General features: G+C 44.8%; 1 protein-coding gene and 1 long non-coding RNA gene across 6 annotated transcripts in view; one reads left to right on the top strand and one right to left on the bottom strand.

The window, feature by feature from the left end:
- PTPRA (protein tyrosine phosphatase receptor type A) overlaps window positions 1–6,361 on the bottom strand; it is a 140,203-nt gene extending 133,842 nt beyond the window's left edge. For all 3 annotated transcript variants that reach the window (XM_083756476.1, XM_083756477.1, XM_083756478.1), the window contains exon 1: window positions 5,919–6,361. The gene's annotated coding sequence lies outside the window, so the exon portion shown is untranslated. The remainder of the gene's footprint in view (window positions 1–5,918) is intronic.
- On the top strand, window positions 6,002–13,604 carry LOC310852900. 3 transcript variants are annotated; one of them, XR_014568405.1, is made up of 5 exons: window positions 6,002–6,109; window positions 10,244–10,409; window positions 12,083–12,242; window positions 12,623–13,178; window positions 13,531–13,545. It is a non-coding gene; the product is annotated as an uncharacterized lncRNA (long non-coding RNA). The 3 variants fall into 3 exon arrangements; XR_014568403.1 differs by having other exon boundaries at window positions 12,083–13,178; window positions 13,531–13,604; XR_014568404.1 differs by lacking the exon at window positions 6,002–6,109 and adding an exon at window positions 9,165–9,891 and having other exon boundaries at window positions 12,083–13,178; window positions 13,531–13,604.
- Window positions 13,605–14,054: the final 450 nt, after the last annotated feature.

Raw genomic sequence — 14,054 nt, 5'->3', positions numbered from 1 at the left:
CTGGCTTGTAAGAGCTACTTTGTTGGTCACCAGTGCTGAGTCCAGAGGTGCCTCCAGATAAACAGATAGGGAAGTCCCTTTTAAACTGGAAGCTGGGTTCTCCTCCCCCCCCCCCATCATCAATCCATCAGTGTACCATTAGCCTGCATATGTTAGCCATTAAATTTTTTTTTGAGATGGTAACGTTTGATTTATTTATTCGCAAAGCAACTATGAACTAATCAGACTGTGGATAAAATGTGAAAGGCGACATCCGGTTTGCCAGGATGTGAAGAGAGATCAGCAACAACTGTATTTGATACACAAGAGTTTTTCACTGCTTAAAACTGATAGACTACAGAAGCAGTGCAACCGTTTTTTCTCATTCATACAAGCAAGAACTACCCCAAGTTCCACAATCCTGACAGAGTGAGCATTTGTGTCACAATCTCTTGCAATCAGAAAGGCATTTTGCTGAAAACCATTACAGCTGTTCGTGAAGCCCTGTAGATATAAAGCGCTGGTTAAGCCACATCAACTAAGCACACTCAGAACCAAGACGTTTCCGGAAAAGACAGGGCCTTTAATGAAGTCAGAAGACACGACAGCTCATATGTCACCACCTTGGATCTGCAATATGTCTCCGGGGCCTAGATCTTTTCCGGAACATCAGCTTCGGAGAGAATAAGCCAGATTTCATCCTGCTATGAAATACAGCCTGCCCGAACAGCTACTTTGCGGATCAGGAGGGGCCGCATTCTCTTAAGCTATGCCTTAGCCCATACTATAAATACTCCCTTTAAGGAATTAATTTAATATGAGGCGAGGAAAACAAATATCTTTATATCCACTCAGTGAAAACACCCCTCAGTGAAAAAGGTACGGTAATTCTAATTGTATATTGCATTATTAGTACATTTCTGCCTGTTTCTCAGATACAAGCACATTCCCTTCCCTTTTCTCCCACATTCCTGTAGATCCATCTGAGAACAAACTGAGGGCATGTTGTTAAATATGAGCATTTTACAAAGCACAGCCGAATCTCCCCACTTTGTATTACGAAAACAGGTATGGCCTCCCAATTTTAGGCTGAATGGCTAAACCGGAATAATTTTTCCTCCTTTACATTTCACCATATAACCAGTAATCCAGTTAAAATAACATTTGCAGCCCACCTGTCCATACGCACTTAGATTATGTGTCGCAGGTCAGCAGGCCTAGAAGCAAAATAGGCCAGCTCTCCAAAGTACAGCAGCTTAACTATTTGCTGCTGGCTAGCAGGCAAGTAACTCAGGCAAGACTGAGATAATTAATGCTGGATTTTGAAGTCGTTTATTTAATTTACTTCTATGCTGCCTTTCCACAGTGAGCTGTGCCCAGGGTTGTGCATTATACTAACTACCGTATTTTTTGCTCTATAAGACTCACTTTTCCCCTCCTAAAAAGTAAGGGGAAATGTGTGTGCGTCTTATGGAGCGAATGCAGGCTGCGCAGCTATCCCAGAAGCCAGAACAGCAAGAGGGATTGCTGCTTTCGCTGCACAGCGATCCCTCTTGTTGTTCTGGCTTCTGAGATTCAGAATATTTTTTTTCTTGTTTTCCTGCTCCAAAAACTAGGTGCGTCTTATGGTTTGGTGTGTCTTATAGAGCGAAAAATACGGTATATTAGCCCATGCATCTGACTACATACCACGAAATTTGTTCTGTCTGAACTTTGAACAATTATAGCTACAACTTGCCATATGACCATCACATATGACCATCACCTATGCTATAATGTGTAACACACAGCCCAATGGTAGAACATCTGCCTTGCATGCAGAAGGTTCAATCCCTAGGATCTCCAGCTAGAGCTGCACGAGATCCTGGCCTGAAACCCTGGAGAACTGATGCCAATCCTGAGTCAGAAAGACCAGAGGTCCGACGTATCATAAAGCAGCTTCCTATGTTCTTACCTAGCACAAAGAAATCTCTGTGCACATTTATCCCAGCAATCCGTGATATAATGAGAACATGCTCCAATCCAAAAGATGGTTTACTCAGCAATCAGTGCCAACCGCTGCATGTGCTACTTTAGCCTCTAAAATTGTGCCAATTGGTTTACTTGTGAAATTTAGGTGCGTACACACCTTACATCTATTCAAACAATAATTATAAAACAATTATGAATATAATTACATAAAATGGAGATACAAGCTGCTGCACCCTAAGGATGTAGGTGTATTTTAGTTTTAGCTAGCTAGGCAAATAAAGTGAACAGGTAGAAAATGAAAGCAATATTTTAGTGAACCAAGTTTAATCATCAGGTTTTAGAAACAGTAATTCAGGTTTTTTCACTATCATACATCATCATAAGAAACCCTTAATTTTGGAGAAAGTCCAAAAGGCAATGTAATTGAATGGTAATATTAGCACAACATTTTTCTACAAGGAAGTTGAGCTGAAGGCTCATTATGCCTTCTAACAGCAAACTCAGGTGGCTGGGTTCTGGCAAGAGGAAAATTTAAGTTTTGTCTGGGTGAAGCAGGATATGCAAAAGTACAACACCTTCATTAAAAACAACAACAACTCCAAACCGGGCCAACGTGGACTGAGCATGCTCAGTAGCCCCCAAGCCCAAGAATGTTTTGTGTCAGATGGGAGAAACAATCAAAAAGCAAAGCACAAAGGGAAGAGTGGGGAGAAGGCAATGTGAATTGTGATGCTTGAGCCCTTTGCAGTTCATAGCATCATATAGGATAGTATGCCTTTCTGAAAGTGCTTCTATTGGTGAGTTATATACCAAACATTTGTTGCAGATTCTGCTTCTACTCACTTTGAATAAAGCATGTACAGAAGCAGGGTGTAAGTGTTACAGTTAGCATCAAAGTTAGCTATCCCAAACCCATTTTTATTTCATTCATGTCCTCATAAACAGTAGTTCCTTGAAAAGTCCAGAATAACTCAAAGTTTATTTTGACCCTAAAGCTTCACAGCTTTCCATTCTGCAATTTCACAAAATTCAGAAAGCAGAAGGTCTACATGGATTGAGAAGTTTTTCTGCTTTTACACACTGGAAGTTTATTTCAAATAATGGTGAATAAGAGCAAGTGAGTCTAGGAGCTTGAGGCTGTATTGTCCCTTGCCACCATGTTGCAGAAACAATATGCTTGAAAGGCTCCTAGTTTGTTCGTTTTTTTGTTTTTAAGTCATCCAAGCATACAAAGTAGCACTGCTATTTCCCACTAAAATTATTCTCTTTCCATCCTGGAGCTAAAGCCTTTTAACAGAGTAACAAGTTAACAATGTAACTCATAACAATATCTTGAAACACTGTATTTCACAACCCATTCTGAAAAGCCATTGATCTACAGAGAGGCATTAGTCCATCTATCGTCTCTATACTGAAAGGCAGTGGCTCTTCAGTCAGGAGACTTCCCCACCCCTGTGTATTCATCTTATGACATTTGCATGCTGTCCTACAACATAAAGTTCTCTGGGACCGAATATACATTCCACAGCTGTGATGTATTATCTACTTGGAGAGGAGCACCGCAAGGTGCTTGTTGTACACAGTGTCTATGAGGCTGAAGGTCACCTCCTAATGTGAAGGGACCAGGGCTCAATAGCATTTATTGCATGCACAAGGTCCCAGGACTGATCCCTGGAAATCTCCAGCAAAAGTACCATGTTATCTGCTGGAGACCCTGAAAAGCTGGTGCCCATATGAGTAGACCAGGGGTCAGCAAACTTTTTCAGCAGGGGGCCAGTCCACTGTTCCTCAAACCTTGTGGGGGGCCAGACTATATTTTTCGGGGGGGGGGATGAACAAATTCCTATGCCCCACAAATAACCCAGAGGTGCATTTTAAATAAAAGGACACATTCTACTCATGTAAAAACACACTAATTCCCAGACCATCGCGGGCCGGATTGAGAAGGCAGTTGGGCTAGATCCGGCCCCCGGGCCTTAGTTTGCCTACCCATGGAGTAGACAATACTCAAATAGCCTGTGCTGGTACAATCCTACGTTCCAACAAGGAGACAAGAAAGGGCCTGTAAACCTGAAGGGTACTTCTTCAAGCATGTGGAGGAAGAACAGAATATCTAGTCTAATAATGACCTCAGAAAGCAGAACAAAAGCCACAGCAAGGGGCATTTTCTAAACCCAGTTCCACCACTATCACCCAAATAGAGAAGTGTTATGCCAATATATCAACCACAGTGTATTGGGGGGAAGATGACATTGTAGAAGGGGATGAGGAGAGGGACACAGGCATTAAAGACTCTCCTCCATTAAACTCAGCCCTTAAACAGAGATCAATATGCATTTATTGATTCAAGCAAATGGAGACAGAGTGAGGAAGAATAACTGCTGAAGCAAGTAACATGAAGAGGGTATTCTTCTCCTGAAGTGTTCAGAGCATAACATTGTGCATGAAACCAATTAATAAGCTAAACATAATTTCTCATTTATCACATATGGAAAAAATAAGCTGCATAAATAAAAAGCAAGAGGAGGTTAAACCTGTAGCCCTATGCACACTTTCCTAGGAGTAAGCACCAGAGAGACTTTTTCCCAAGCAAGCAAACTCTCAAACCCTATTCCACAATTAAGATAGAAAGAGGGGGAGGAGCCTGGGCATCCATCCACAGGAATCTTTTTTCCAGTGGCTGGGTGAGGGGGGGGGGACCCAGAAAGGGGGAGGAGGAGGAGAAAGGGCAGGCCAGCTTTCGACTCTCAAAAAGAGAGGCCTGTATATTGCCTGCATGTTTTACCTCATATCTCAGCTTCCACAAATGCTAGAAACTGTGAGCTGTACCCAATGCTAGCCACACTCACAACAGACCCACTTGAACTGCATGGGCATAACTTAGGTTCACTAAGTTAGTCATGCTCATGCATTTCAATGGGTCTACTCTAAGTAAAAAGTTAGTTGAATACAACCTTAAAAAAAACCTGTGGGTTGTACCCAGTGCTAGCCATACTCAGAACAGGCCCATTTGAAATGCATAGGAATGAATAATTTCACTTCACTGTAAGTTACAGATAGGTAGCCGTGTTGGTCTGCCATAGTCAGAACAAAATAAAAAATTTCCTTCCAGTAGCACCTTAAAGACCAACTAAGTTAGTTCTTGGTATGAGCTTTCGTGTGCATGCACACTTCTTCAGATACACAGTGTAAGTGTATCTGAAGATACCTTCACTGTAAGGTTCGCCATGCCCATGCATTTCAGATGGGTCTACTGTATTCTGAGTAAAAAGTTACTAGGATGGAAGTATTATTATTATTAAAAGAAAGCTGGCAATCTCATTTGGGTGGGAGCAATTTGGGGATTATAGTTCATTGGAGGGGCAATCTAGGGGGGTACAGTAATAGCTCACTGGGGTGAGGGCAAACTGGTACAACACATTGGAGGAGCAATTTGGGAATTATAGCTCATTGGAGGGGCAATTTGGGGATATTATTTTATGGGGTGGGGGCGATCTGAGAATTATAGCTTATTAGGTGGTGTGGTGGGGGCGACAGCCGATTCCCGAAAAATGACTGAAGGGGAGGGGAAAGCATTGGCTAATAACCAACTTAACTTTCCTTCAGACACCCACATAAATATATATATATATATATACACATATACATCTATGTATCTACACACACATACATGCTCACATCATAGGGGCCAAAGTGCCTTCAGCAACCGCCCCCCCCCCCAAAAAAAAATAATAATTGAGGGGGCCATCGCCCTTCCCCTAGTTGCTGGGCACTATCACTCAAATACAGTAGTGTGTGCCCCCTCGTCATGTGATTATGTGGGGCGGGGCTTGCCTGGCCCCGCCCCCAGTATTTTATCCCAAGTCGGCCCTCTGGTATCGCTCTCGCGCGCCCTGTCTGTGGGCGTGGCCAGCGGGCGTTGGGGGGCGGAGCAGGCGGCGGGATGACTCAGAGGGAGGAAGACTTACGGTTGCCAAGCGACGGAGGCCGTCGGGCGGGGGCTGGGGGTGTCGCGCTCTCTCCCTCTCCCTCAGAGCCCCGAGGCGGGCGGGCTCCTCCCCTTCCTGAGCGGCGGCTCCCGAGCCTGCCCGCCGCCCTCGCCACCGCGGTGCCGCTCCATGCACGACGGCGGCGGCGAAGGCGACTAGCCCAGCCTGAGGTAAATTCCCGGCGGCGGGACGGCGGCTTCAGCGGACGGCAATCCTCCGGGTCCCCTCTCTCCTCTTCCTCTCACGGCCGCGCCAGCTCCCTCCTCGCTCGGCTCCCTCGCCTCGCCCGCTCGCTCGCTTTGCCCGCCTTTCCTTCCCTCACAGGAGGCGGAGGAGGCCGCGGCGGCGCCGCCCCCCGCCAAGGCCCGCCCACGGACCGACGCTTGGAAGGAGCCCGCTGATTGGGCGGCCGAGAGGACGGCGCTGGTTGGCTGCGGCGCGCCAAGGTGGCTCCTCCCACTTCCCACCTCGGGTTCGGCGGGCCTAGGTTCGGCCACTGCTGCCGCGCCACGACGGGGGCTCATTGTGATTACTATTATTGTCATGATTATTATATTACCGTTAATGTTACGCGCAGCCCCTTTGCAAGAATCGCAGCCTTTTATCCATTTTATTCGTTTATTTTTCTGCTCTTGCAGTATTATTCTTTCTCTAACGTTATATAAGATATTATTATTACTAAATAGTATTGTTATTAATACTGATATTATGATCACGCAACCCCCTACGTCGGAATCGCAGTATTGCACAAGGCCCACTTTCTTGCAGAAGCAGCCGAATTGGGCTCATTTTTCTTCTTATAGCATTATATAATTATTTAATATGTTGATACTACTAAATGTTATTAATATTATCACACACACCCTTTGTAGGAATCACAGCATTGCGCAATGCCCACTTTTTTTGGTTTATTTTTCTGCATCAGCAGCAGTACGATGGGGGCTTGTTATTTTTATTATATTATTACTGCATTGTTTTAATGAAGGATTTCTTGCTAGTAAGGAAGCTTCAGGTTGCAAGCTATGCAGCCAGATTATCCCTGTTTTACCTAGCTCTCGGTCTGTCTAGATTCACTAATTCTGTCATAGTTACAGCTGGAGGCAGCCATACTTCCGATGTTCCATACGCAACAGAGCTCCTTCTCTACAAGCCATACAGAGTTCAGGTGACAAACATAAAGGAAACTGTTGCTCCTGGAGAGCGTCGTTTGCAAGCACAACATCCGGCCTGCTTTAGAGTTCCCCAAATGTATCTGGACAGAACTGTGGGCTGTGTGTAACGCTGGCCTCTTTCAGCGCATGGACTCTTGCTTGTTAGTCTCTCACCCCTCACCCACCCACTAGGAAATGAATTTCAGCTGCATGACTGCAACCCCCACCCACTAATGAGACATGCCAGAGCAGAATGTACACTCTCTGGAAGCCATCAGTGTTGTACGACATGCCCTGTGCATGCACGAAACTTTCCTTCATCAATAAGATTCCTTCATCAATATTTTCTGAGAATCCTCCGGAAAAACAATCTCTCAAAGGACCTGTTGATGGCATTTTACCATTGCACTGTGGAGAGTGTCTTAACTTATGGTCTGTGTGTGTGGTTTGGGACCTGCACGGCCAGGGAGAAAACAATGCTGTCCAGGGTTGTAAAGACTGGAGAGAGAATAATTGGGTGCACTCTTCCCACCTTAGATCGAATCTATGCTGTCAGGTGCCATAAGAAAGCTGCAGAGATAGTGCAGGATAGTGCACACTCCGGAAATGATCTCCTTCAGCTTCTGCCTTCTGGAAGAAGGTTATAAAGGCCAGGACTAGCCGCCTGAGAAACAGTTTCTACGCAAATGCAATTCTGGTTCTAAACGCAGCATAAGGAGTCTCTATAGTATATTGTATTTTAAAATGGTGTTTCAGAGTTTTTCGGGGGGGGGGTTGAATGTTTTATGTAGTTTTTCAATTTCATTGTTCTGTATGGGACAATGACAATAAAGATATCATATATCGTATATCATGCAACCCTCACTGAAGATTCTTCATCTGCCAGGACCTGCTTGGTTCCCATACCATCTGTACCTGAACCACAGCTGTGTTGACTGGGGCTGATGAGACTTGCATCCCAAAGCTTCTGCTCCTCCCTCTTCATTCCTCGACTGGTCCTCGGAGCCAGTGGAGTAGGAGAGGTGCAGCAGGAGGTGGAGGCATGGAAGCTGACCTCTCTCTCTCCTCCTGTACCTGTTCTTCACTCTCCAGTCCTGCAGCTTCTCTTTCCTCTGACTCTTGGCTCTTACAGGCTCCCCCAGATCATTGTTCCCTTCTTCCAAGTCAGGCCCAACCCCCTTTCTCCCAGTGCCCCCTCATCAGAATCCACCCACCACTGCTCAGTGTCCACTCAGTCCCTGACACCAGCTCTCAGACACCTCATGGCCAAAGTAGCTCTGACACCAGTCACATTGGTCTTTGCAAACTTCGCCTCCTCACCCCATCCTCTACTAACATAGGAACAGTGGGGAGCAAAGGGTTAAATCCCCTCTTGCACATCTGCTGGTGCTGATCAAGATTAACACCCACCCACCACAGCTGCTATATGGTTAAAAAAACAACAGAAGAGAACCACTCACATGATTCCCATCATGCCTAGTTTGGCCACCCGTTTTTTTGCCACTCCGCTCTTAGAATCCAGATACAAATCCACATGATACGTCTGTAACCCTGACAGCAGACTCGAGCTCACCCCCCGGAAACCTGCTGATGTTGCTGCGGCATTATCGCCTTGCAACACCATGTGATGACCAGCCACAAAAGCAGAAGTGGCAGCATGTGATAAAGGCAGCCCCGGAGGGTATCTTGCACTGCCAATTTTGCGAAGGGGAAGGGACTAAAGGTCAATGTTCTTCTGCGCTTCAGTGGTTGCCTAAAGCTGTTAGAGGTCATCAGGCGAGCCTTCCCCAAGCTGGTGCCCACCAGAAGTTTTGAACTCCGGCTCGCATCAGCCCAAGCAAGCATGGCCAGTGGCCAGGGATGAAGGGAGCAGTTGCATCCCATCTGTGGAATCATGTGACTGATAGTCCACCTGACCTTCGGTTACAAAGATTCTCATTAAAATTTCCATACTTTTGTTTTGGTCAGGGCACATTTAAAGCCACAGGCCTAAAATCGGTTTGGGAAACTCCAACATTTTGGTAATTTGTTACTATAAATTTCCCCCCTGATTGCAAAGTTTGGGGCTCAAAATGACCCTGTGAAATTTGCACATTTCACCAGTGGTGGTGTAGCAGTCGGAGTGTCAGAACAGGTCCTGAGTTTGGGCCAGTCACTCACTCACTCACCATGAGTTTGGGCCAGTCACTCACTCTCAAGCTAACCTACCTCACGGGGTTGTTGCGGGGATTAAATGAGGGAGAACCACATAAGCCACCTTGAGCTCCGTGGAGAAAAGGGTGGGAGATAAACGCAAATGCAATGCAGTATATGAAACTAGTTAGTGGAAGTAGTCTGCAAACAGAATAATAGCAGACGGCGCAGAGTGCATCTGGTGTGGAAAATATTTCCATTAAGGTTTTCTCCTCTTTCAAAAATAATATGTGGAGCTCAGCATTTTGGCCTAACTATTGCAATGTTATACATCAAAACTCACCACCCTCCTCTGCTATTCAGCCTTTACTGAGGTGCTAATACGGCACTCAGCTGTCTCTCTATTGAAGGTTCTAGGACAAAACATTACTCCCACCTCCACCTGTCTTTGCCCATAAGCAGAAATACTTGTATGCATCATTTTAATCCCATGCAAAGTCGGGGGTGCATTAGTATTTACAATAGTTTATTTTTCAAAATTATGAAACTGGCCTATGCTCTCATGGTGGAATTGCAACAGAAGCAACACGCTATTGAACAAAGACAGTGCATACAAAAACAGCATACACAGCAGGCTTGCAGACCATGTGGCATTGCCTCAACGGAAGGTTATTATAATTTCCAACTAAATAAAAGGCAGATAAAATTAACGGAAGTGTTAATATTCATACGCTGTGTCCAAAAAAAATATCAGTTGCATCTGCTTGGCCACTATGAGTACAGAATACTGGACTAGATGGGCCTCTGGTCTGATGGGGCAGGACTCTTCATTTGTTCGTAACAGAGGAGTGCATCAGTGTCAAAGTCCCAGAGCTATTAAATGATTAAAACATTTCTGGAAGCAGCTTAAGAACTGAGCTTGTGTATATACATATTTATAAAAGTTACCAGTGATGGCTTATGCGGTTTCTGGAAGAGAACTGCATTAAAATAATAATAACGCTGTCTCTTTTCTTCTAGTAACTGAGGCATCACCAACACAGAAATTCATTGCCCAAAGTACCGTAATCTAAAAACGTCGATACAGAAAATCAGCTTGGACTTTCCAAAAAACAAAACAACAAAAAACCACCTTACATGAGTCCAGTGGAATTTATCTGGATGTAGAGATGTGAAAGCCTTCAGAGTGGGGAAAGATAATTATTATTATTTGAATATTTTTAAAAAATCATTTTTGGAATGAGTGAATTTTTTTTTTTAAGATCAGGTTTAACTTCCTGGTGTAGTGGTTAAGAGCGGTAGTCTCGTAATCTGGTGAACCAGGTTCGATTCCCCGCTTCTCCACCTGCAGCTGCTGGGTGACCTTGGGCCAGTCACACTTCTTTGAAGTCTCTCAGCCCCACTCACCTCACAGAGTGTTTGTTGTGGGGGAGGAAGGGAAAGGAGAATGTTAGCCGCTTTGAGACTCCTGAAGGGGAGTGAAAGGCGGGATATCAAATCCAAACTCTTCTTCTTCTTCTTCTCAAAATGTGCAGTATGAATATTTTTATGCAATACAATATACCATTTCCCCCATAGGAATCTGGTTAGCCACTGTGAGAACAGGAGAACAGGCCACTGGCTTGACCCAGCACACTTATGGTGTTTATGTACATAAGAAAAGGAAGCTCAATCACAAATCATCCAGACAGATATAACTCAAGCACAGTCTATGCAGATTCTGGTTTTCTAGAAAACTCGCAGCTGCTCACTGATGTCAGCGGTGGCTCTGTCTGTCTTGCCCTCCCCAGAAATACCTCCCCTGTCCCAGTCAGATCCAGGAGCAGAACAGAGCAACACATGTTCCTGACTGTAACTTTCCCCCACATCTCTCCAGTTTGTGACGTCATTCTTACGGCTGCATGAAGATATATTGCATCATATTAATGGGAAAGGTGAACCCGCTACCGTCAAACCAATGATACCACAAAGAACCCAGTCTGTAAAATCGACATGATTTTATGAGGGGGGGGGACGACCCAACTTTTCACTGGCATATGAATCCCTCCCATCCTCTGGAATTAAAGTGGAAACCTCTTGGCCCCTTCTGCCACCTAGTGTCAGGACAGAGAATTGCATGAATGCATGTAGAATTTGTACAGTATATAAAACCCCACCTTTCCTACCAGTGGAGACCCAACACGACAAACACTGAAGTGATGCAACAGTACAATTAAAGATAGGATTTCAAAACATATATATTTAAGAACATGCTAAACAGTCACATACTCTCGGAGGGGATAATTTCGTGGATGCCAGATACAGCATCTTTCAGCCAAAAACAGAATGAGTGAATAAGAACATTGTTAAATAAAAAACCAAATAGATGTCACCGGTGTTTTATCTCTTGTTAGCCAATTTTAATTCATCTTTTTAATGTTATGTTTTTATATATGTTGGAAGGGTATTATTATGGAATAGGACATCCCTATTTTCATCGGAGAAATGTTGGTGGGTATGTCGCCTAAGGCCAGCCAGTAAGTTCATGGCAGAGGTAAGATTTGATGCCTGATCACTCTTGCTTCATTCCTTCCCCTGGGAGCAGGGGAGATAAACATACCAGGAAGCCTTGGCTTCCCCTTATGTCTGAACCAGGGACCAAGGTTTGTTGCTTCCTGTCAAAGACAAGATCAGCAAGGCAGCAACAAACCAGGTTGGCTCGCAGTTGTGCTTGCACTAAGGGGGCTGTTGTTTGGGCAGTGTGCACAAGCACACTGCTCCTCAGTAAACCAAGATAAACCACAGAGCCTGAATTAGCATTGCACGCAAAGGAGCCAATGGCTTAACATGCATTGGTTTGTTTGTTTTTTTAAAAAAAAGGCTCAAAAAACCTTTCCTCTATCTGATCTGCCACATTCTTCCATGAGGAGTTTGCATTTCACTCAGATCATCAGAACAAACTCAGCCACCACTCAAGAACAAACTCTGGATGCATTTCCAAGACAAACTGAACCTCGGACCACAGGCTGGAGGGGGAAAGGTAATTAGTAGCTTGTTTGCAGAGGTAATTAGCAGTTTGCTGAACTGCAGGTCTCTTTGCTAGGATTGCCAGATCGAAATATCAAAAACACAACACTGCAGCAGTACAGCATGTTGTTGTTTTCTGATCTAAAGAGTTCAAAGGGGTCATTGTGTTTCTCAAATAAGGAGCCATCCATTATGTGGAACTGTAAAATTCTGGAGTAAAGAACAACGTTCCAAAATGTAGGACACCCTTTGACATCCTGAGGGTCCCCAGATGTTCTGGAGCTGCAGTCTAAAACATTTGGAGGGCCTCTGGTTAGCAAAAGCTGATGTAGGAAGGTTCTTAAAATGCAAAGCATCTTACAGCTGTTTTCCCACTTTTTTGAATATTCTTAGCGGCTCTTCCTCAAAAGCCCGGCTGTCACTGCCACACCTTGAATTAAAAGTAGACTTTGCTACTGTGCATATGCAAAAATGATCCTCGGGTGACATCTGCGTCCTTCAACGGGTAGCTTGGTGCACTTGCGATTTCTGAGGACTCCCCAGAGCTGAATGAAAAAGAACAGCCCAAGAGAGCACCCAGGCACACACAGCTTTCAGTGGAAACTGGGAAGGCGCCACATTTTCACAGTGCTTGAAAACAGGTCCTCCCAGAAGAAGACAAAAGCTATGTCTGTTTACTCTGCATCCAGTGAGCTCCCATTGATGGTTTCTGAAGCCATGTGGACACAACAGGAGGCACAATCCATTTCAATCCTGGTTGTTGTTTTTTATAGAAATACTGTGTTCTGATGCTTTCCCCCACCCCTCAATTTGAAATGTGGAGAGGGGAAAGGACCTTAGTGCATTTTAAGCCAGTAATGCGTACACAGCCAAAGTCCGAAAACCACAGAAGGGCTGTGATAGCTCGATTCGCTTTTCCGTTTTCATACTACTACTATGTTGTTGTTCAGTCGTGTCCGACTCTTCGTGACCCCATGGACCAAAGCACGCCAGGCACTCCTGTCTTCCACTGCCTCCCGCAGTTTGGTCAAACTCATGCTGGTAGCTTCGAGAACACTGTCCAACCATCTCGTCCTCTGTCGTCCCCTTCTCCTTGTGCCCTCCATCTTTCCCAACATCAGGGTCTTTTCCAGGGAGTCTTCTCTTCTCATGAGGTGGCCAAAGTCTTGGAGCCTCAGCTTCAGGATCTGCCCTTCCAGTGAGCACAGGGCTGATTTCCTTCAGAATGGATAGGTTGGATCTTCTTGCAGTCCATGGGACTCTCAAGAGTCTCCTCCAGCACCATAATTCAAAATTCAAAGCAGCAGGAAGGCTCTCCCTTCCCTCTTTCTCACTTTCTGACACAGGGTGAGCTCAGCCTACCTCACAGGGTTGTAAGTTTACATTTTTGTACCCTCCTTCCCCCACCCTTCTGCCTATTATTATTATTATTATTATTATTATATGCCACCAATCTGACTGCATTGCCCCAGCCACTCTGGGCAGCTTCCAGCCAAATATAAAAACACACTGAGACATCAAACATTAAAAACTTCCCTAAACACGGCTGCCTTCAGATGTCTTTTAAAAGTCATATAGTTGTTTATTTCCTTGACATCTGAAGAGAGGACGTTCCACAGGGCGGGTGCCACTACCGAGAAGGCCCTTTGCCTTGATCCCTGTAACCTCACTTCTCGCAGTGAGGGAACCGCCAGAAGGCCTTCTGTGCTGGATTTTAGTGTTGTAATTTTGTTGTTGATGATACGGTCCTGTATATTGGGCTTCATATGATTTTGCAAATTTTGTACGTTGATTTTTTTATTTGTATATTATTTTTCTGTTTACT

Source organism: Podarcis gaigeae (assembly GCF_964106915.1).
Source record: "Podarcis gaigeae genome assembly, chromosome: 9".
Taxonomy (NCBI): Eukaryota; Metazoa; Chordata; class Lepidosauria; order Squamata; family Lacertidae; genus Podarcis; species Podarcis gaigeae.
This window is presented reverse-complemented; position numbering and strand designations above follow the sequence as displayed.